Genomic DNA, 12,775 nt, shown 5'->3' on the forward strand with positions numbered 1-12,775 from the left:
AATCAGCAAAGTCATGCACTAGAAGTGCGAGCTTGATGTCAGCTTGAAGGCCATCACGAAACTTCTCCTGTCTGCGTGCATCAGTTGCAATGTCTTCTTCAGCATAGCGGGACAAGTCAAGAAACTCCCGCTGATAAGCTTCAACAGTATTGTTGCCTTGGGTGAGGTTGCGAAACTCGCGCTTCTTATGGTCCATGAATCCCTGAGGAATGAAGCGAGCACGGAAGGCAGCTTGGAAGTCTGGCCAGGTGATGATTGTTCCAACTGGTAGAGTACGCATGTGGCTGTCCCACCATTGAGCCGCGGGTCCCTTCAGGAAGAAGGAAGCAAAGGTGACATAGCTGGCAGGGGCTACATCAGCAGACTCCATCTCATAGGTGATGTCACGGAGCCAGTCATCAGCATCCAGAGGCTGAGTTGAGCTGCGGTACACAGTTGGGTTCAAGCGCATGAAATCCTGCAGAGTTACTGGGGTTGGCTGCTGGTTCATATTAGGCTGAGGAAACTGAGCCATCATATTCTCCATGAACCGGCGATTCATCTCAAGTTGTTGGATCATACCAGCCATGTACTCAGGCGGTGGTGGGAGGTTGCCACCACGTCCACGACCACCTGGTCTAACCATCCTACTAATATATAATAGGGGTAGTTCAGCATCGAGAAATTTGCAAAGACAAGAATCATTCATGATGAAACATGCACAACGAAAGCAACACGATAGATACTACATAGTAGTCGGCATATCTTACAAAAGAGATCATGCATAGAGTTCGGTACACAGAGTTCGGTACATAGACTAAGACATCATAGGCGGCACACAGGCTCGCGGCGAATGCATCTAACACTAACAAGCAAGTCTACATTAGTCCCACGCGGTACGCGGAGGTAGGTGTAGCCCGACAGCTGGTAGTGACGCGAAGGGAAGACCTCCACGCGAGTAGCCTGGGGTCCGCGGATACTCTGGTGCGGAACCCAATGCGCAGGTGGCAGGAGAGGACCAACTGCAGGAGAGTAGCCTCCCACATCTGGCCAGCCGACACCCTGGGGCATCACGGTCCTGGCAGGGTAGATCGCAGAACGCGACAGATCACCAGATCGGACAGAGGGGTGCAACAGCGTCAGAGCACGATACAGGTGCTGACAGGTGGTGTACAACTCGTGGCGAAGAGCTCGGTTAGCTCTATCCGGCCCATCAGCATGCAGAACCAGGTTCTGATGGTAGAAGGGCTCTCGGGTGACAGTGGAGTAGGCCGCAGTGTAGTAACCCTCCGCACCAACATCAGATGCAATAGCAATGTGCCTGAAGGGGGAGGTGTCCAGCTCCTGATACTGTCCATGAAGACGTGTCAGAGCAGCATAAGCAGCATCGTGGACCGCCATATCGATAGTCACTCCAACACCATGAGGAGTGTGCAGCACGGTAGTGGAGTCATACTCCCGAGAGTAGAGGTGGACGATGGCACGGTACTGCTCCTGGTTGAAGTCCTGATACTCCTCATAGACGGTGTACTCAGGGTGCCAGCGATAACCCAGATAGGTCATCATCTCAACTAACACAGCAGGTGATCCTGAGGCACCAATGGCCGTCGTGTGGCGCACGACCTGCCTCGTGGGTTCCATATGAAAACAAAGATGTTTTCACAGGAGTCAAATGACAATGTGGATAATGTTCAAATACTACTTTAAAGAATAACTAGGGCTTATCCAACTTTGGGGTGAACGTGGTCACGGGATCCTAGTGTTAGAGTTAGTAAAATCATTTAACCTGAGTAGGAGAGAGTTCAGAGTACCAGAGTAAGGATCGAGGAGTAAAAGATCCTAATACCACTCAGATGGCGACGTGGGCCCGTAAGGCACACAGCCATGTTAGTAAAAGTTTTTGTAATGTCTAGAATCAACTTCGGCCAAGGAGTGTGGAAGGGGGATTCCTACAGGCAGTCGGCTCTAATACCAACTTGTGACGCCCCCGATTCAATCATACACTAATCATACACGCAAACGTGTACGATCAAGATCAGGAACTCACGGGAAGATATCACAACACAACTCTACCAATAAAATAAGTCATACAAGCATCATATTACAAGCCAAGGGCCTCGAGGGCTCGAATACAAGAGCTCGATCATAGACGAGTCAGCGGAAGCAACAATACCTAAGTACAGACATAAGTTAAACAAGTTTGCCTTAAGAAGGCTAGCACAAACTGGGATACAGATCGAAAGAGGCGCAGGCATCCTGCCTGGGATCCTCCTAAACTACTCCTGGTCGTCGTCAGCGGGCTGCACGTAGTAGTAGGCACCTCCCGAGTAGTAGTAGTCGTCGTCGACGGTGGCGTTTGGCTCCTGGGCTCCAACATCTGGCCACAACAATCGGGTATAGGAAAGGGGAAAAGGGGAAGCAAAGCAACCGTGAGTACTCATCCAAAGTACTCGCAAGCAAGGAGCTACACTACATATGTATGCATTGGTATCAAATGGATTAAGGGTATCATATGTGGACTGAACTGCAGAATGCCGGAATAAGAGGGGGATAGCTAGTCCTTTCGAAGACTACGCTTCTGGTAACCTCCATCTTGCAGCAAGAGAAGAGAGTAGATGGTAAGTTCACCAAGTAGCATCACATAGCATAATCCTAACCGATGATCCTCCCCTCGTCGCCCTGTGAGAGAGCGATCACCGGTTGTATCTGGCACTTGGAAGGGTGTGTTTTATTAAGTATCCGGTTCTAGTTGTCATAAGGTCAAGGTACAACTCCAAGTCGTCCTGTTACTGAAGATCACGGCTATTCGAATAGATTAACTTCCCTGCAGGGGTGCACCACATAACCCAACACGCTCGATCCTATTTGGCCGGACACACTTTTCTGGGTCATGCCCGGCCTCGAAAGATCAACACGTCGCAGCCCTACCTAGGCACAACAAAAAGGTCAGCACGCCGGTCTAAATCCTATGGCGCAGGGGTCTGCGCCCATCGCCCATTGCACACCTGCACGTTGCGAGGGCGGCCGGAAGCAGACCTAGCCTAGCAGGCGTTCCAGTCCAATCCGGCGCGCGCCGCTCAGTCGCTGACGTCACAAAGGCTTCGGCTGATACCACGACGTCGAGTGCCCATAACTGTCCCCGCGTAGATGGTTAGTGCGTATAAGCCAGTGGCCAGACTCAGATCAAATACCAAGATCTCGTTAAGCATGTTTAAGTACCCACGAACACCGACCAGGGCCAGGCCCACCTCTCTCCTAGGTGGTCTCAACCTGCCCTGTCGCTCCACCACAAAGTAACAGTCGGGGGCCGTCGGGAACCCAGGCCCACCTCTACCGGGATGGAGCCACCTGCCCCTCGAGCCCCCAACTCCGAACAGTACCTCAGGTAATGTAACAGTGTAAAGTATATAGTATATGCCCGTGATCACCTCCCGAAGTGATCACGGCCCAGTAGTATAGCATGGCAGACAGACAAGAGTGTAGGGCCACTGATGGAACACTAGCATCCTATACTAAGCAGTAGGATAGCAGGTAAAGGTAACAACAGTAGTAGCAAGGATAGGCTATGCAGCAGTATAGGATTAACTGAAAGCAGTAACATGCTACACTACTCAAATGCAAGCAGTATAGAGAAGAGTAGGCGATATCTGGTGATCAAGGGGGGGCTTGCCTGGTTGCTCTGGCAAGAGAGAGGGGTCGTCAACACCGTAGTCGTACTGGGTAGCAGCGGCGTCGGTCTCGGTGTCTAGCGAGAGAAGAGGGGGAAGAAACAATAAATATATTGCAAACAAATGCATGACATGACAAGGCGTGATGCTATGTGTGCCACTAACGCGGTACGAGGTGGTATCGGTGAAGGGGGGAAACATCCGGGAAAGTATTCCTGGTGTTTCGCATTTTCGGACAGATAAACCGGAGGGGGAAAGTTGCGTGTTTGCTATGCTAGGGATGTGTGGCGGACGAACGGGTTGCGTATCCGGATTCGTCTCGTCGTTCTGAGCAACTTTCATGTTGAAAATATTTCAATCCGAGTTACGGATTAAAAGATATGATTTTCTAAAGATTTTATTAATTTTTGGAATTTAATTAATTATTTAAATTAATTTGAAAATGGATTTATGACATCAGCATGATGTCATGCTGACATCAGCAGTCAACGGGGGTTGACTGGTCAACCTGACCAGTGGGTCCCACTGATCAGTGACACATTTTAATTAAACATATTAATTAACCTAATCAGGCTTAATTAGGGGTGGGCCCCACTGTGATTGACTACTTAATTAACTAATTAACTAATCAGGTTAATTAGGTAACTAATGTGTAATTAGTTTAATTAGATGTTTAATTTAATTAATCAAAATTAATTAAGTTAATTATTTCTTTAATTAATTGATTAATTAATTATTTTTATTTTTATTTTTATTTTTAATTACGTTCTGGAGTGGGCCCTCTGTGTCATAGGCATGGGGCTTAGCGGGCGCCGGGCGAGCAACGCGGCGGGGCGCCCGAACGGGCGTGAGCCCGAGAAGCGCGGAGCGCGCGGGGGCACGCCGGCGGCCAGGGCCAGGGGAGGCGGGGCTCCGGCGAGCCATCGGAGCGGCGGCGGAGGGCAGGGGAAACGGCGGGCCGAGCGTGGCTTCGACCAAGGCGGCCACGGGCAGGGACGAGGGGAGCCGGGCGCGGCCTCGGGCGACAGTAGGCGTGGGCGGCGTGGGGCGTCCGTGGCCAGGCGGGCTTGAGCAACGGCAGGAGCGGCGATGGCGGCTGCGGGCAAGCGCGAGGGAGCAGCAGCAGGTCCACGGCGGCGTGTAGTCGCGGCCGACGACGTGCACGAGCAGACGATGGGAAGGGCGCGGTGATGGGCGCGGGGAGCACGGGCTAGCTCCGGCGGGCGCGGTGTGCAGAGGAGGCGAGGCACGGTCGGGACGAGGGCGTGCGGGGAGCGGCGACACGGGGGGGGGGGGGGGTCGCGGCGCGAGGCGAGGTCGTGCGCGGCCCGGGCACAGCCACCAGGGGCCGCGGCGGGCGCGGCGTGGGCACGGCACGGTGAGCGAGCGAGGGAGAGGGAGGGAGCGAGAAGACGAGCGCGGCGGCGGCGTTCACATTGCCGGTAGGGGAGTGGCAGCGGGGCGTGAGGTGGAGGTCAGGAACGTCGCGCGTAGAACGAAGCAGACCGGTGGGGAACTCCGGCGAGGTCCAGGCGGGGCGCTGGCGTTCGACAGCGACGAGCGAGGGGGGGCAGTTCATGCCCCGATCCTGATTGGATCGAGGGAGGGGCGTGTCGTGGGTGGGGGGGAGTGGGTGTCGGCGGGGCTAGGGTTTTTGGGGCAGTGGGGGGGTTATGGGGCGCGGGGTGGGCCGGCCGGTTGGGCCGGTAGAGGCTAGCTAGGCCTGTTGGCCCAATTGGCCAAGGGGTCTCCTTTTTTTGTTCTTTTTTTCCTTTTCTGTTTTAGTTAGTTTAGGACATTTAGGTATTTTGTATAATTGTGTTTGCTGCACCATAATTACTCTTGTAATACTTGGCAATCACCGAACATTTTTGTTTCAATTTTTGGAAACTTTTATTACCGACAATAATTTTAAATTTGAATTTGACGTGGTTGAACTAACGGACGTTTAGCAACAGTAATCGGGATGACGTGGCATGATTGGCGTGGGATTTCTGTAGCAAGATTATCCGGGCGTTACATAATATTACTACTACAAGCATGGAAAGTAAACTAGCTAAAAGCTACAAATAATTTTTTTGGTTTTTTCTCAAGGTTTTCAAACACACAAGAAGAAAGCAAGAAAAGAAAATAAACTAGCATGGATAGTACAATGAAAAGTATGAACACCGACAACTAGAATGAGTGTGTGAACATGAATGTAATGTCCGTGAGAAATATGTACTCCCCCAAGTTTAGGCTTTTGGCCTAAGTTGGTCTACGCCCATGGATCAAAGTAGTCCTCTCCGGTGTACTGAGGAGGGTCCTCGGGGTGCCACTGGTTAGCGAGCTCCTCTGGGTCCCACTGGTAGATAGACTCTCGATATGGATCAAGAGGTGGCTCAGGCTCAGGCTTTGGGACTCGTGTCAGCTCCCAGTATGCATAAATGTCCTCAGGCATGATGAGGTACGTGCCTGAATGTATGTTAAACAAGGAGGGTGCAGGCAAGGTAATAGTCTCACAAGTAATTTTACTAAATACCAAGTTATACTTAAGTCTCTTCTCCTTATCTTTAATAATAAAATCATGTGCTACCATACTTTTATAGTCTAAGAAAATAGTGGGCAACACATTTTCCTCTTTCTCATAATGCCTAATAGGTATCTCAAAGTGTTTAGCAAGGCATGAAGCAAAGATACCTCCAAAAATGGGGCCCTTTGAATAGTTCAGACTCAGCCGTTTAGCAACCATAGCGCCTAAACTGAAAGTTGTATCACGAAATAAAGCATGGCGCAAAATAGCAATGTCAGGAGCACTGAGGTCCCCACTGTTCCCGCGACCAACTAAACATCTACTAGCAAATATTGCATAGTAACATAGAACAGGAAAATGAACACTATTAATCCTTGCATCAGAAACTTTTCTCGTTTCCCCTACGACACTTCTATCAATAAACTCGACGCTACCCTCAAAGGGCAACTTGCGAACCGCACAAAAAATCATAGAGTGACATCTCTTTAAATTCATCATATAAATAAAAGTCTACCGTAGGTGGTGATCTCCTAGCATGAAAATGAAAGTTTTGCACAAAAATATTAGTGAGTAGGAGGTATTGATCACACTTATCGTGGATTAATTCGGTGATGCCTGCATTCTTAGCCGGATAATAAAAGTCTTCATAGATCCCGGCGGCCCTCAAGAATGCATCACAAGGCCATTCACACGGCCGAACCTCCGCGGTGAGAGGAAGGTTATAGTTGGGTTTTCCAGTCTCTTCATTCTCCTTTTCCTTCGAACCCCGGCTCGAGGAGCCTCTCAACAATCTCTTCAACATTTTCTTCCTCTGAAAATTTCTAAAAAATTTAATGACTCATAATAAAAGTGAACCAAACTCAACAAGATTGTTAGCAATTACTCCTACAAGTGCCTAGAGGCTAAATCATGCAATAAAACTACTTTGGACCATATAAATTTGACATGCAAGCTCAAAAACAGGGTCACCTCAGCAGCAAAAATTTGCAATACATAAAGCACTAGAACAAAAACTAATTGGACCATTGGACGAGTCACATACCGAAGAACAATCCCCCCAAAGCAGTTTTGTGAATGGAGTTTTGAACAAGGAGATCGAAAACGACAACAAAACGAGCAAGAACACGGGTTTGAGCTACGGGATGATTTTTTTCTGAAGGAAAATGAAGTGTGTGGGTACTAGAATAAGTGGAGGGGGCCACATGGGACCCACGAGGCAGGGGGCGCGCCCAGGGGGGTAGGGCGCACCCTCCACCCTCATGACCAAATGGTGGGTCTCCCTGGTGTGTTCTAAGAGCCAGAAATTCTCAAATATTTTACAAAAAATCATACTCAACTTTCAGGGCATTCAGAGAACTTTTATTTTCAGAGTATTTTTTTATTGCACGGATAATTCAGAAAACAGACAGAAAATGCTATTTTTGCTTTATCTATACCTAATATTAAAGGGAGGAAGCTTTCATAGTTCTCCATAAGTCATCTCTTTATATCCATGATTTTATGTTAACCATCGAGATTGCCGGTTGAGATTTAAAAGTAGATCTACATAACGTTACGTAAAATATAAAGCATAGGCACAAACTATCATTGGCACGTCTATGGAGAGTCCCTTCTTTTTGAAAGGTATGGAAAGTCTGTCTTGCACACAAACACATGATCAGAACCCACACAACTCGGTACGCATTAAGAGAAGCTGGAGAGAAAAGGCACATAACACACAATAGCAAGAACAACCAGAGCTGAGAGGTGATTGCATCTGGCGGGGGCATTGAAGATGGAGCAGCACGTGCGAGCGCCTGAAGGCCGCAGCTAGGAGCAAGTAGCATGTACGAGTCAAGACTAAAGAGTAGGCCGTCGGGCTCGCCGGAGGCAGCAGTGTACCCGGCGGACCACTCAGCTGACCATAGAGGTGCGGCTCATCCTTGCAAACGGTGAAATTTTCACCTAATATGTTTAATTCTTTTTTTTTGCATGCAAGTACGGCACGGTGATGCTGGATGGAGCCGTCACGCAAGACCTTGGAACACTCGTCAAGATGCAGCAAACCATCGGCGCCGTCGTCGTGAGGTTGCCGTTCAATAGTCTTCATCAAGCTCCCCAAGACGGCTGTCCGGAGCATGCCAACGATGCAGCCCTGTTGGCGACGCCTCTCGTCGCAGCGCCGCTCCTCTTCTTCCTCACACAACTTTCTTTTCCTCTTGTTTCTCTCAAAAACACACACCATGGAAGAACCGAGAAACACACACACACAAATGTATCAGGGAAGGAAGTCAACTAGCTTTGCCAAGAGGCTCTCCTCCTTGGTCACACAAGTGCTACATCTTTTTCACTAGCCCTCACGGCCACAATTTTCTCATTGACTTACAACACTTAAATAGAGGTACACACGTACTATACTACTGCTGATCTCCTCTCCACTAGCCGGCTGCTTAGGCCACGAGTAACAACCTCTTGGCAACGCCCCACGATTCGGCCGGCACCCTCCTTCCCAGCTGAATACTCGGTCCATATCTGAGCCTATCTAACAGCTATGGAGCTTGGTCAAGCAACGGTACAAGCGTACATGCATGCAACAAGAAATAATCTAAACTTATCACTAATAACAAGATTAGTTCTAACATTCACCTCCCTAATCTTGTTAACTTATTTTTCTCTTGAAGCCCGTGGTCGTCGATGTCGTCGGTGCAACGCGGAGACGACCGCCAATGCCATCTTGTCATGCCGATTGCCGCCGTCGCCGCTGGCTTCACCGAGAGCCGCACCTCGTGCTCCTTCACCATGAGCGCGCCGCCGTGGCACCCTCGCTGCCGCATGTTTGCCACCGGTGCCGCAACTCGTCGGTGACTCGCCTCCATATTTTCCACCGGTGCCGCAACTCGCCGGTGACTCGCCTCCATGTTCGTCACTGGTGACGCAACTCGCCGATGACTCGCCTCCATGTTGCCGACGATGACGCACCTTATCGCCGACTCGGACATGGAACTCCTCGTGGCAATGGCCTCAGCTCCATGGCCATCACCTCCTTGCCGCCGGTGACGCAAATTACCAGACAACACACCTCTCTCCATCGTTCGTGACGCAGCTCGACGATGATGAAGACACACACCGGCCACTAGCAGCATCGTGCCACCAACGGCGTCCACCACGCCGTCGCCGTCGCCTCGGATCGACAAGGCACTGATGCCAATTGTTGGCGCCGCCTCTCGTCGCAGCGCCGCTCCTCTTCTTCCTCACACAACTTTCTTTTCCTCTTATTTCTCTCAAAAACACACACCATGGAAGAACCGAGAAACACACACACACAAATGTACCAGGGAAGGAAGCCAACTAGCTTTGCCAAGAGGCTCTCCTCCTTGGTCACACAAGTGCTATATCTTTTTCACTAGCCCTCACGGCCACACTTTTCTCATTGACTTACAACACTTAAATAGAGGCACACACGTACTATACTACTGTTGATCTCCTCTCCACTAGCCGGCAGCTTAGGCCACGAGTAACAACCTCTTGGCAACGCCCCACGATTCGGCCGGCACCCTCCTTCCTAGCTGAATACTCGGTCCACACCTGAGCCTATCTAACAGCTATGGAGCTTGGTCAAGCAACGGTACACACGTACATGCATGCAACAAGAAATAATCTAAACTTATCACTAATAACAAGATTAGTTCTAGCAAGCCCACTGCCGGCGACGTCCACATGCCAAAACACACCCGAGGATGATGCCCAGCCCATGCACGGCTATGCTGTAGTTGCTTCGCCAACTTACGATCTCAAGCTGAACACTTCACCGCATGGAAGTCGCCGAAGACAAGGGTGAGGAGATCCGTGCCATGACGCCCCGTCACCGCTCGCCATCCGCTTCGTCATGCCCGACACAGATGACAACGGGGACATGGAGCTCGGGGTCAAGGCGTATGCCATCCACTTTATCAAGCCAGTGTATAGTGGACACGCTCCGGGCCGGTCGCTCACCAAGCCACCATTTGGATCGCCGCCGGCGGTCCAGACTGGACCGGATCGGCCACCTTGTCGGCCCTGTTTTCAGGGACTGGAACTGCAATAGCGAAGCCCGGGCCGGACCAAGCGGACCGGTCAACCACCACCGGCGGCGAGGTGGGGCGATGTGCACGGGTGTTGTAGCAAGGTGGGCGACATGTGCGAGCGCCGGTGGCGAGGTGGCGACGTGCTGTTGGAAGTGCGATGGGCAGCACGGCTGTTAGCCATGAATCTGCACATGGACGTTCATTAGCAGTTTTTTCGGTTGCATTCAAGTAGTGTAGTGCGTGCATGAGACCATGATTTTCTTTGTGAGGTCTTTGCCGTGATTAGTAAATAAAACGTGAAGTTAGTCCTAAAAAACACATTGGTTTTCTTTTTGTTTTGAAAATAACACATACAGATTATTAGTTAATTCAGAATAGCTACACGGAGTCTTTGTTGTGTATCAAGGTAATGTGCACGGGTGAACCACCACCGGCGGCGAGGTGGGGCGATTGGCACGGGTGTTGTAGCAAGGTGGGCGACATGTGGAACGTCAATTCAGAATACAAATGACCTACTTGCAGCCCATCTCCAATTCTCCATTATGAGTACAACATGGGTACGTGAAAAGCAATCTATGGGAAGGCTTACCCGTGATAAAAAATATATGCACACACCACTCGCTAGCTAGAGAGCTCACGCCGATTCCTGAATAGCTACATGGAGTCTTTGTTGTGTATCAAGCAGCATCCATCTGGAGACATTGCAAAAGGGAAAATGGTCATTGATTTTAGCAGCAGAATGCCTCGGATTACCAAAACAACACATTTGGCATCTGTGGAACCATGGCAGTTTCCTTCCCCGGGCTGGTTAAAGTTGAATCTTCATGGGTCATATTTACCAGGAGTCCAGGACATGGCGTTAGTGGGTTGGGCATAGTTCTAAGAAATGAAGCTGGTGCAGTCATTTTCTCTGCTAACAGATACCTTCTATCATGTTCGTATGTGCTGGCAGCGGAGATGACGGCGTGTAGGGAGGATGTTAATCTCGCCTTGGATTGGTCTGACAAGCCGCTAATCTTTTTTGCGTTTTCTCCAGGAGGGTGGACCTAATCAGTCAGCTGTGGCAACATTTGTAGAGGAGACGAAGAGGAGTCTGATTGAAGGACGTGAACATCAAATCATGAATGTCAGACATGGAGGCAATGGAGCAGCGCACTACATGGCTCAATATAGCCGCACCTCTCGTCGCACAGCCGTATGGTTGGGCTCTGGTCCGGTTGACTTCTGTAATCTCTGTCAAAACAAGTATAACTCCATGATTTAATCAATATAATCTTGTTTGATCCGAAAAAAAAGTAAATCTGCCTGCCTATAAGGAAATGTACATGTACAAGCTATATTTGCTCCATATATGTTCGTTCGTAGTTACAAACAGGCCATCAGAGAAGTTGATCAAGATTTTAAGTTACTCAAATTATTAATACTAGAAATATATTATTAATTAGATGGATAAACAATACTACTTTATTAATATGTGAATTGAAAGTAATAAGAATTATTTTATGTGTTTCCTTTATATAAAATTCAGCTATTGGACTTAAATATGAAATTTAACCTGTGAAGTTGAACATAAAATTGAAGAGAAAATAAATTTGAATCTGATTTCAGTCTGAGTAGAATATAAACTAATGTAATCAAACCTGCCTAAATAGATCCATGTATTTTTTTGCATGGTAGGTCGATGTATGTACAAGTCAAATAGAACTTGACTTCCGAACTGTACCACGTTTGCCTAAATAGAATGATGTGTGTATTTTCTTTGAGTGAAAGATGCATATAGGTTGATCACGTGCATGTATACCAAGAAAAAATACAGCTTCACATGAAGAAGAAAAAGAAAAAAAGCAAAGTTCTCATAGTATATATCTAATTTTTTGATCTATTTTTACTCAATAAAAATCCAATTCTATGCTCAAAACCACATAGTAGGTGACTATAACTTGCAATATAGGATCAAGAACACTCATATATTCATGAAAACATAATAGGTTCAGATATGAAATAATGGCACTCGGGCCCTAGTGACAAAGATTAAGCGTGGCAAAGTCATAGCAACATCAATCTTAGAATATAATGGATACTAGGGATCAAGCCCTAACAAAACTAACTCGATTACATTGTAAATCTCATCCAATCCAACACTGTCCAGCAAGCATACGATGGAATTACTCACGCACGGCGGTGAGCATCATGAAATTGGTGCTGGAGGATGGTTGATGATGACGATGGCGACTGATTCCCCTCTCTAGAGCCCCGAACGGATTCCAGATCTGCCCTCCCGAGGAAGAACAGGGCTTGGCGGCGGCTCTGTATCGTAAAACGCGATGAATCCTTCTCTCTGATTTTTTTCTTCGCGAACGTGAATATGTGGAGTTGGAGTTGAGGTCAGTGCAGGTCCAGGGGGCCCATGAGGCAGGGGGCGCGCCCTGCACCCTCGTGGACAGGGTGTTGGCCCTCTTCTGTTGATTATTTCGCCAATATTTTTTATTAATTCCAAAACGTGACTCCGTGGAGTTTCTGGTCATTCCGAGAACTTTTATTTCTGCACAAAAATAACACCATGGCAATTCTAC

Source organism: Triticum urartu, chromosome 7A (genome assembly GCF_056163025.1).
Source record: "Triticum urartu cultivar PI428250 chromosome 7A, HENAU_Tu73, whole genome shotgun sequence".
Classification (NCBI taxonomy): domain Eukaryota; kingdom Viridiplantae; phylum Streptophyta; class Magnoliopsida; order Poales; family Poaceae; genus Triticum; species Triticum urartu.